Source organism: Spinacia oleracea, chromosome 5 (assembly GCF_020520425.1).
Source record: "Spinacia oleracea cultivar Varoflay chromosome 5, BTI_SOV_V1, whole genome shotgun sequence".
Lineage (NCBI taxonomy): Eukaryota > Viridiplantae > Streptophyta > Magnoliopsida > Caryophyllales > Amaranthaceae > Spinacia > Spinacia oleracea.
The window spans coordinates 24,102,665-24,113,874 of NC_079491.1; the positions used below are offsets into that span (position 1 = coordinate 24,102,665).

The 11,210-nt window shown below is 38.3% G+C and overlaps 1 pseudogene; it reads right to left on the minus strand.

Moving 5' to 3' along the window:
- Positions 1-70: 70 nt before the first annotated feature.
- LOC130461362 (sugar transport protein 12-like) lies at positions 71-10,472 on the minus strand (annotated as a pseudogene).
- Between the last annotated feature and the right edge of the window lie 738 nt (positions 10,473-11,210).

Consider the following 11,210-nt stretch of genomic DNA (forward strand, 5'->3'; position numbering starts at 1 on the left):
GTCGGGGCGTTACAATAACTAACTAACTTGAAGTTGACAATTTTCCACCTTCAACCATCTGAACCTTAAGCTATGGTGGGATAACATCTTCAAGGATAAAACTACTCCAGAACTTGTGATTCTTCCAAACAATCAGCATCTCTTCAATAGACACGTTTTTGGTCTCGGGCAACAAAAAGTAGATAAATATTGTCATCACTATCAATAAGAAGGCAAAAAAACAAATTGGTTGATGGTTAAGTGGTGATTGGGACTGAACTGGTAGGGAGAACCCGTATTCGATCCCCGCAACAACAATTGAGAGTGGACTGGAAGCTAACCACCCAGAACTCGCCCCGAATCCAGATTAGCCCCTAAGGGTGAACCAGATGCTAACACCAAAAAAAACAAAGAAGGCGAAAAAGATGAAGAGGTCGAACTTCATAGCGCACATGGGAAGGAAAGCTTAAGCTACGACAAAGGTGAAGATCATGTTGATAAACACATTGATACTCTGACCAGCTGATCGAACCTCAAGTGGAAAGATTTTACTAGGTACGAGTCATCCTAAAGGTCCCTATGACCATGCAAATCCTGCTACATAGATGCATATGAATAATACCACTACTAGTGCATACCATTTGGGCAAGTCTGTTGCATTTTCTGTCACCCCAAATTTCCATCCAATGAATATTGTCACCAGAATCTGCAATTCACAGCGTATATGCTCGTTATAATTATAATTATATTGTATTGTATTATATTATATTATATTATATTATATACTCGTTATAATTACATTATATTATATTATACTAAATATAGACAACATTATACGATGATGATGATGACTCGTTTAATGAATTACCTGAAACACGGACATTTGGATTCCACCTTGAAGGAAAAAATATCGCCTTCCCCATTTATCAACTCCATAGATTGAGACCAAAGTATAGCAACAACATTAACCCCACCCGTAATCACGTCAGACATAAGAGATGCATCATTACCAAATCCAATGGTTTTGAACAACACAAGTGCGTATGACATGATGACATTAATTCCACTGAGTTTTTGAAACATTGGTATAGCGATCGAGAAGGTAAGGAGAGGCCTATACTGCTTTTTAAAGAGACTTTTCCAAGGGTGGGGCACCTTCTTGGATGTTTCACTAGCAGCAATTAGGTCTTGGACTTCGGTATCAACATTGTCTACTCCTAGGATTTTGATTAGCTTCTTCTTGAACTCCGTGACGTTGCCTCGTTCGATGAGGTAGTTAGGGGTTCCAGGAAGGAGTATAGAACCAAAAAGGATGATAAGGGCAGGAATCATAGCTCCTCCAAGACTCAACCGCCATAAGGCTCAATCTTGGCGAAGCTGTAGATAAGGACATTGGCTATGAGGATTCAGATGGTGATTGTGAGTTGGAACAACATGTTTAGCGCGCCATAGTGCTTGTAAGGTGCCATCTGTAATATAAACACCGGTACTGACTACAAAACATTCAACAATTTTCTTGATTTAGTACTAACCAATTACAACCATAATCTAGCTACCCCTTAATACATCACAGTAGAAAGAATATTACCTGGTTGGTGAAGACGATGCCAAAACCAAGCAAAATACAGCCAATGATAAGCATGTCAACGTTTTGAGCGGCAACATTAACAATTGCACCAATAAGGAAGAGGAGGCCACCATAAAACATGGAAACACGACGACCATACTTTCTAGTGATAGTGGATGCACCAACAGAAGATACTAAGGCAACCAATTATAAAGAGGATGTGAACATTGTTAATTAATCTCATGTTGTTGAATTTACAATATTGGTTTGTCCCTGAATCCGCCATTTGTTGCCTGTACACGGATGGGTTTCTCCAAAAACATCGGCATGGATGTTACTCCACCTACATTCAATCATACCATCCAAATTATTGTCATACTATCGTACTATCATATATTCATAATAACAAAAAGTCAAAAACACAAATACTGTCCTCGATTAAAAATTGTAAACTGTAACAATACATATATTAATCACAATTATTTTTGAATACTCATACTTTCGATTTTAAAAAATAACTACACGTTATTATGCAACGCTAATCTGAATCATAAAACAAAATTTTGTGATTTCAAATTGTTATACCGAGCTAAGTGTTGCGTTATTATTAAGGCATTGCATATATATAGCATATACGGAGTAGATAGTATAAGAATTATTTAACCAAGTCACACACGAATAAACAATGGCGCATAGTAACGATAGATCAACTGTAGCATTCAAAAACAATTATAAACTTCAAGCATACAAATTTATACTGTGTAAATTTATACAAATATTATTTGGTTCTTCTAGTAGATTGTACTTATATTGAACACGGTTGTTGTTGAATACATGAAATACATTCGATTTTAAAAATAACAACACGTTATAACACAATGCAAGTCTGAATCATAAAACAAAATGTTGTGATTTCGAATCATTATACCGAGTACTAATGGACGTTAAGTCCAAGTGAAGGAATTACAGGTAAATCCATCAAAGAAGAAATAAGGGAAAAAAATGTAAATTACAGCAAACGGAGCACTAATGGACGTTAAGTTCAAGTGCATTTTATGAACTGTACGAAAAAATAGGGGTATATTATGTGATTCGGAACACGCGGGTGTATTTGGTGAATTTCATTAAACCTCATGGGCATTTCATGAAAAAACCGCAAAAATTATATCGAGGCCGGAAAAATTCGACATTAAAACTTATGGTACAAATATCCTCGATCTTAAACTTTTAACTGTAATGCCCCGACCTCTAAATCACTTATTAAAGCATAATTAGCAGCGGAATTAACCTAATTTGGTCGGGACATTACCTGCAGTAATTCCCTCTTGGAAATTACAAGGAAACATCATACATAAGCCATAAAAATCTCCAAATTAATATAATAATCATTTATATTCCCAAAATACAAGTACATAAATTACTAAAAATCTTTAATTAAACTATTATAAACATCAAGCATAAACTAGGTGAATAATATAAAAGTGAAATTCCTCGCAACTACGCGTTTCCATCGATTCCCGCAGTACCTAAAACGGAAAAACAAAACGGTGAGCCGAAGACTCAGTAACGACTACCCTAGCAACGTAAATTCATTTCAACTCATTTTATTTAATAACACAGGGAGAATAGAATAAGTAAAACATTTAATAAAACATCATATTTAATTCATTCATAAACTTTTAATGAAAACGTCAATCAAAAACTTTTAATTAACATGCTAGTTGTCGGCAAGTACGAACCGTGAAGGAATTCTCCACTGGGCCTGGGCCCATAAGAGCCTGGTGAAGGAAATAATGCCCTTGGTCCAAGTATGCATTCAATGTTAAGTCTAATAAATGCGGTTCAGTATTAATTAACAAGTTAATAATTCAGTGAGATCAAGTGAGCTGAATGCCTAGCTAGAGGCCGCTTCAGTTCAAGTGAAATTAATGATATTAATCCACAGCTTACTCTTGACTGAACCCGTAGGGTCACACAAATAGTACGTAAACGGATCAAGTATTTAATGGCATTAAATACTCCATCTATGGATATTCGGAATCGACGGATCTTGGTTTCAGTGGGAGCTGAGATCGTCACAGGCAAGAAATGAATACTCCGGAAACGATGATATTGCCGGAAACAGAAATATGGATCGTATCGGAAATATAAATATTATCCAAGTCGTAGATGTTGCCGGAAACGGAAACATGGTACGTATCGGAAAATATTATCGGAAATGGAAATATTGCCGGAATCGGAAATATTATCGGAATAGGAAAATAATTCCGGAAACGGAAATATTAAATATTTGTTCGAAACGGAAATTGATTCCGGAATCGGAAATATTAAATATTGTTCGTATCGGAAATGAATTCCGGAACCGGGAATTTAATCGGAAGCGTATCGTACGAATAAACATCGGACGAGCTTGCTAGACGCAAGGCCTAGCACGAAGCTAGGCCCAACGCCTAGCAAAGCCCGCGCGCGACCAAAGCAAGCAAAGCCCAAACGCGAGAGCAAGGCCAGCAGGCGCGCGCCCCTCGTGGGCTGCGAGCACTTGCTGGGCCTGGGCTCAGCGCGCGCGCGCGCATGGCGCCCCTCGTGGGCTGCTGCGCCTGCGTGTGTGTTTGTGCTTGCGTACGAAACCTTGATCGGTTAGGATTCGTATAAGATTGATTTCCTAAGTCTACTAAATAAATTAAGTGATTGAATTTTAGATTAATTCAGATTCACTAAATCGTTTCCTAGTAGGATTCAAATATCCGATACCCATGCCCTATAAATAGGTGATCAATGCTCACAATTTATATCGAGTATTCAAGTATTCAAAGTGATTTTTGAGAGCAAAAATTCAGTCATACAATTGCCTATATGTGCCGAAAATTCTAAGTACCTTAATGGCGATCCTAGTTGGTCAAGCTTAAGGCGGATCCGGACGTGCTGTGGACTATCTACGGAGGGACGACACTTGGAGTCCTAAAGACTTATTCTTGTTCGGTTCGGGCGCAGCTAGGGAAGGCACGCAACAAAGTGTATGCATCTAAACTATGCTAAATGATTATGTGTAAATAATATGCTTTCCTGGCTTTATGGTTTTTCCGCATGATTTATGAATTGTCATATGTATCATAACATTACAGTGGTGATACATGCACTAAATACAGCTGCACTCACTATAAATAGAGCTCCGTCTAAAGCTGTCGAAAAGACTCCATATGAATTATGGTTTGGAAAGCCTCCAAATGTGTCTTTTCTTAAGATTTGGGGATGTGAAGTATACGTCAAACGATTAATTTCAGACAAACTTCATCCAAAATCTGACAAATGTATCCTTGTGGGCTATCCAAAGGAAACAAAGGGGTATTACTTCTACAATACATCTGAGAACAAGGTGTTTGTTGCTCGAGATGGTGTCTTTTTGGAGAAAGATCACATTTCCAAAATGACAAGTGGGAGAAAAGTAGACCTCGAAGAAATTCGAGTCGAACAACAAACTTTAGAGAATGCTCAAGATGACATTCAGGATGAAACTCAGAGATCTTTAGAAGAATCTGGTGAGAATCATGGTCAATCTAGAAATGTTACCCCGCGTAGATCGCAAAGATATAGATCTCAACCGGAAAGGTACTTAGGTATTTTGACGAACGAGAGCTATGACGTTCTATTACTTGAAAGTGATGAACCTGCGACTTACAAACAAGCTATGACGAGCCCTAGCTCCAAGCAATGGCAAGAAGCCATGCAATCTGAATTAGACTCCATGTCTGAAAACCAAGTATGGGATTTGGTCGATTTGCCAGATGGCTACCAAGCCATTGGAAGCAAATGGGTTTTCAAACTGAAAAAGGACAAGGATGGGAAACTTGAAGTTTTCAAAGCTAGATTGGTTGCAAAAGGTTACAGGCAAGTCCACGGTGTGGATTACGATGAAACCTTTTCACCAGTTGCAATGCTAAAGTCTATTCGGATAATGTTAGCAATCGCTGCATATTACGATTACGAAATATGGCAGATGGATGTCAAAACTGCTTTCTTAAACGGCGTTTTAACAGAAACTGTGTTTATGACACAGCCTGAAGGTTTTGAGGATCCAAAGAATGCTAAAAAGGTATGCAAGCTAAAGAAGTCAATCTACGGATTAAAGCAGGCATCCAGGAGCTGGAATATACGTTTTGATGAAGCAGTAAGTGACTTTGGTTTCATCAAGAACGCAGACGAATCTTATGTATACAAGAAGGTCAGTGGGAGCAAAATTGCTTTCCTAGTATTATATGTCGACGACATATTACTTATCGAAAATGACATTCCTGTGTTGAACTCTGTCAAGATTTGGCTTGGGAAATGTTTTTCGATGAAAGATCTAGCAGAAGCACAGTACATATTGGGCATCAAGATTTACAGAGATAGATCTAAAAGGATGATTGGACTTAGTCAAAGCACTTATATCAATAAGGTGCTTGATAGGTTCAAAATGGCAGACTCCAAGCGAGGCTACCTACCCATGTCTCATGGAATAACTCTAAGCAAGACTCAGTGCCCAAAAACACTTGATGAGCGTAGACGAATGAATGGGATTCCATATACATCATTGATTGGTTCAATAATGTATGCTATGATATGTACACGCCCGGATGTTGCGTACGCACTCAGTGCTACGAGCAGATACCAGTCAGACCCAGGAGAGGCGCATTGGACTGCTGCCAAGAATATTCTGAAGTACCTGAAAAGGCACAAAGATGACTTCCTGGTCTATGGTGGAGATGATGAATTAATTGTTAAAGGCTATACGGACGCAAGTTTCCAAACCGACAAAGATGATTTCAGATCACAGTCTGGGTTTGTCTTCTGCCTCAACGGGGGTGCTGTAAGCTGGAAAAGTGCTAAGCAAAGCACCATTGCGGATTCTACAACTGAAGCGGAGTACATTGCTGCACATGAAGCAGCAAAGGAAGCTATATGGCTAAGGAAGTTCATAGGTGAACTTGGTGTAGTCCCCTTCATTAAAGGACCAATAGCCCTGTATTGTGATAATAACGGAGCTATTGCACAGGCAAAGGAGCCTAGACACCACCAGAGAGTCAAGCATGTACTTCGTAGATTTCACCTTCTACGAGAGTTCGTTGAAAGAAAAGAAGTCGAGATAAACAAGATTGGAACTGATGACAACATATCAGATCCATTGACTAAACCTCTGCCGCAGGCGAAGCACAACTCGCACACTGCAGCTATGGGAATCAAGCATATTGGAGAATGGCTTTGATATCCCTGTTTAATGTTTTAAAGTTTTAGAGTTTAAATCTTTGTAAAACATTATTGGTTAATCATTCACAATAAATGAAAAGAATTCATTTTTCCATTTAATTTGTGGTTTATTAAATGATGAGTCCCTTCAATTTGACGATATATTCAAGATAGACTGTCAGGACCAGTCCTGTGACTAAGAAATGTCTATCAAGTGAACTTGAATGTCAAAGGTTGAAAATGGTCCCTAGTCGGAGTTTTCTATAAAATTGGACGCATAGAAAACGTTAGACGATTAGAATGCAAGATGACTAGTAGTTCTGTTTCTTGAACTATGTGGACATGGCAATGTCATAATCATTTGCATAGATACTTACTTTGGGAAGACTAGTATCAGACAAGACCTATGAAACTTTACTGTAAGAGATGAAAATTTGTCATAAGTAAATTTCATTAAAATTATTAGACACTAAATCCTCAATACCTGAGTGATTTGAGATTACTTGTTTGAGAACTGGTTGCTTTGACGTTGACCAACCGTCGCACCGTAAAAGGAGGCTATAAAGGCAACGCTCAGGTAATCACCTATCAAATGAAGTCTAATCTCAAGATCGCAAGATTGGGATTGTCCTCCCATAAATCGGGATGAGATGCTTAAAAGTTGTACAAGGCCACTCGGAGAGCTAGAAACTGTGAAATGCATGGCCGTGCTCGGATGAATCATAGGCTATGATTATCTGTTTATTTGATCAGTTGAACTCTGAAACCGAGGAACACCTCTGGACATAATAAGGATGACAACTCTTACCTTATGTTCAAGAGCAAGCATCGAGCGACAAAGGAATTAGGAAATGCACACTTGTCCCTAAGGACAAGTGGGAGACTGAAGGAAATAATGCCCTTGGTCCAAGTATGCATTCAATGTTAAGTCTAATAAATTCGGTTCAGTATTAATTAACAAGTTAATAATTCAGTGAGATCAAGTGAGCTGAATGCCTAGCTAGAGTCCGCTTTAGTTCAAGTGGAATTAATGATATTAATCCACAGCTTACTCTTGACTGAACCCGTAGGGTCACACAAATAGTACGTAAACGGATAAAGTATTTAATGGCATTAAATACTCCATCTATGGATATTCGGAATCGACGGATCTTGGTTTCAGTGGGAGCTGAGATCGTCACAGGCAAGAAATGAATACTCCGGAAACGATGATATTGCCGGAAACGGAAATATGGATCGTATCGGAAATATAAATATTATCCAAGTCGTAGATGTTGCCGGAAACGGAAACATGGTACGTATCGGAAAATATTATCGGAAATGGAAATATTGCCGGAATCGGAAATATTGCCGGAAACGGAAATATTGTCAGAATCGGAAATATTATCGGAATCGGAAAATAATTCCGGAAACGGAAATATTAAATATTTGTTCGAAACGGAAATTGATTCCGGAATCGGAAATATTAAATATTGTTCGTATCGGAAATGAATTCCGGAACCGGGAATTTAATCGGAAGCGTATCGTACGAATAAACATCGGACGAGCTTGCTAGACGCAAGGCCTAGCACGAAGCTAGGCCCAACGCCTAGCAAAGCCCGCGCGCGACCAAAGCAAGCAAAGCCCAAACGCGAGAGCAAGGCCAGCAGGCGCGCGCCCCTCATGGGCTGCGAGCACTTGCTGGGCCTGGGCTCAGCGCGCGCGCGCGCATGGCGCCCCTCGTGGGCTGCTGCGCCTGCGTGTGTGTTTGTGCTTGCGTACGAAACCTTGATCGGTTAGGATTCGTATAAGATTGATTTCCTAAGTCTACTAGATAAATTAAGTGATTGAATTTTAGATTAATTCAGATTCACTAAATCGTTTCCTAGTAGGATTCAAATATCCGATACCCATGCCCTATAAATAGGTGATCAATGCTCACAATTTATATCGAGTATTCAAGTATTCAAAGTGATTTTTGAGAGCAAAAATTCAGTCATACAATTGCCTATATGTGCCGAAAATTCTAAGTACCTTAAGGGCGATCCTAGTTGGTCAAGCTTAAGGCGGATCTGGACGTGCTGTGGACTATCTACGGAGGGACGACACTTGGAGTCCTAAAGACTTGTTCTTGTTCGGTTCGGGCGCAGCTAGGGAAGGCACGCAACAAAGTGTATGCATCTAAACAATGCTAAATGATTATGTGTAAATAATATGCTTTCCTGGCTTTATGGTTTTTCCGCATGATTTATGAATTTTCATATGTATCATAACATTACACCTGGGATCATCATCGTAACATGGGGCCTGGGCCCTGAGCCTGGGCTCATAAACCATGGGAGCCTGGGCTCGTAATCCATGGGTGGACAAGTGTCTGTGGTGCATGCATGACCGGTAGATAGGAAGATGGTAGTTTATATACCGCCAGACAAACTATGTCTTTCACTTTCATTTATCATGTTTTATGTATTTTTACTAAGCCTTGGCTTGTATTTCAGTTGAAATAACATAACTCATTTAACTCATGAAACATCATTTTGATCCTGGGATCAATAAAATATCAATTCTTTCATAGCATTGCATAAACATCATTTTATGAGAAAACTCAATCAAATCATATTATAGGAAACAATTCAATCAAATCATATTTCATCCCACAATCCATAATACACATCAAAACATTTAATTCATAAATTCAATCATAACGTCATAATTTCATAATACATTTATAAGGGGATTGCGGGTACTAGCAATAGCCGTTACCTCAATTCCACGATTTGCTAAGCCTTTCGTTGGTTCGTTCTTCCTGAGCTCCAAGTCCGCTTTCTTTCAAAATATTAAATTTATTGAATTAGTACTGCGACGATAAATAATTTAAAATCAATATTTTATAAATCATAAATTTTATAAGTAAAGAATTTAATTAACGAATTTTAATAAAAAGTATAATTTCGAAATTTAATGAAAATATTATTATTGAATGAAATTTTAATCGAAATATATATATTTATATTTCATAAAACCGGTTTTCATGAAAATATTATTTAAATTCCGTTTTTAATAAATAAAACTAGTAACTTATTTTCGTAAAATCGATAATAAAACCTGAAATGCATCAAATACACCCGCGCGTTTCAAAATACATAATATATCCCTATTTAAACTTATTTGCACCAAATGCCCCTAGAATTAACGGAAGTCTAACTCCGTTAACATTAACTCTTAATTAATCTAACTAATCCTAATTTAACCATAATTAAATACCGATTAGTCTAATTAATCCTAATTAACCCCTAATGAACCTTAATTAACTCTAACTCCCCTCTCTCCTCTCACTCTCCTCTATCCTCTCAATCTCACGCCTTTTTCTGGGTATCAAAATGGTGAACCCAACCACAATATTTCCTTCTTCAAACCATCTTCATCAAACATCAATTGCTAACTCATGTAGATATGTACTTCATGATATATGTTGGTTACTTGAGTAGCTTGGGACGGTGACGAAATCGGGAGGTTCAGGAGCGGATTTCTTAGGATCTGGCGGCTGAGGGGTGGTTTCAGGCTTTAAGGGCGGAGGGGTGGTTTCAGGCTTTGAGGGCGGCGGAAGAGGAGAGACAGTGTTGAAAGCGGAGGTGGTGTTGATGGGTGATTGGACCTCCATTGGTGGTGGTGGTTGTATTTGTGCTTGCTGCTCTCGTGAATGGAAAGTCAAGTTGACAGACATTGATTTGGCTGCCCTCGATTCCAATCGCTGCTATTCTACTCTCCTATTTGCTGCTACTGCTGCTATATATCTCTTTCTGCAGAAGAACTCAACCCCAAGAACGAAAATAAGAAAACAAAATCGAAAAAGAAATTAAAATTTGAAGACGAAATTCATTCTAATCTACGAATTGTTTCTGATTCTCTAATCTAATTCTAACTACCCTGCGCTATTCTCTTTCCTAGCTGTTATTCTACCTCGCCCAATACAAATTAGAACTTCGTTCTAGAATTTGTTCTTCAGCATTTATGTTCTTCTTTTTGGTTCGAGGGAGCAGCTGCGATTAGAGGAGATAGAGAATAGTGCAGCAGGAATTGTTTTATGTTTTTCAGATTTTGATTTTTGTTGGTTTTCCTATTTTAGATTTTGCAGCTGGGTTCTTCGCGAGTATATAATAGCAGCAACAAAGGGCGAAAAACGGCAGAATTTGGGTAAATTAGAGAGAGATTAGAGCCACTAGAATTCCAATTTGTAGTTTAGATTTTCGATTTTAGGTATTAAACTCTCAAATTTTCATATTCTCTTCTTCAATTTTTTGGGTTTTGTTCTTGAATTTTCAGATTTATTGTTCTTCAATTTTGGGCTTCAAATTCAATTGTATTTGTTAGCTAGAGTTAATTAGAGGCAATTAGTGGTTAATACTAACGGAGTTAACGGCCGTTAGTCATTAAAGATATTCAAGGGCATTTGGTGCATTTT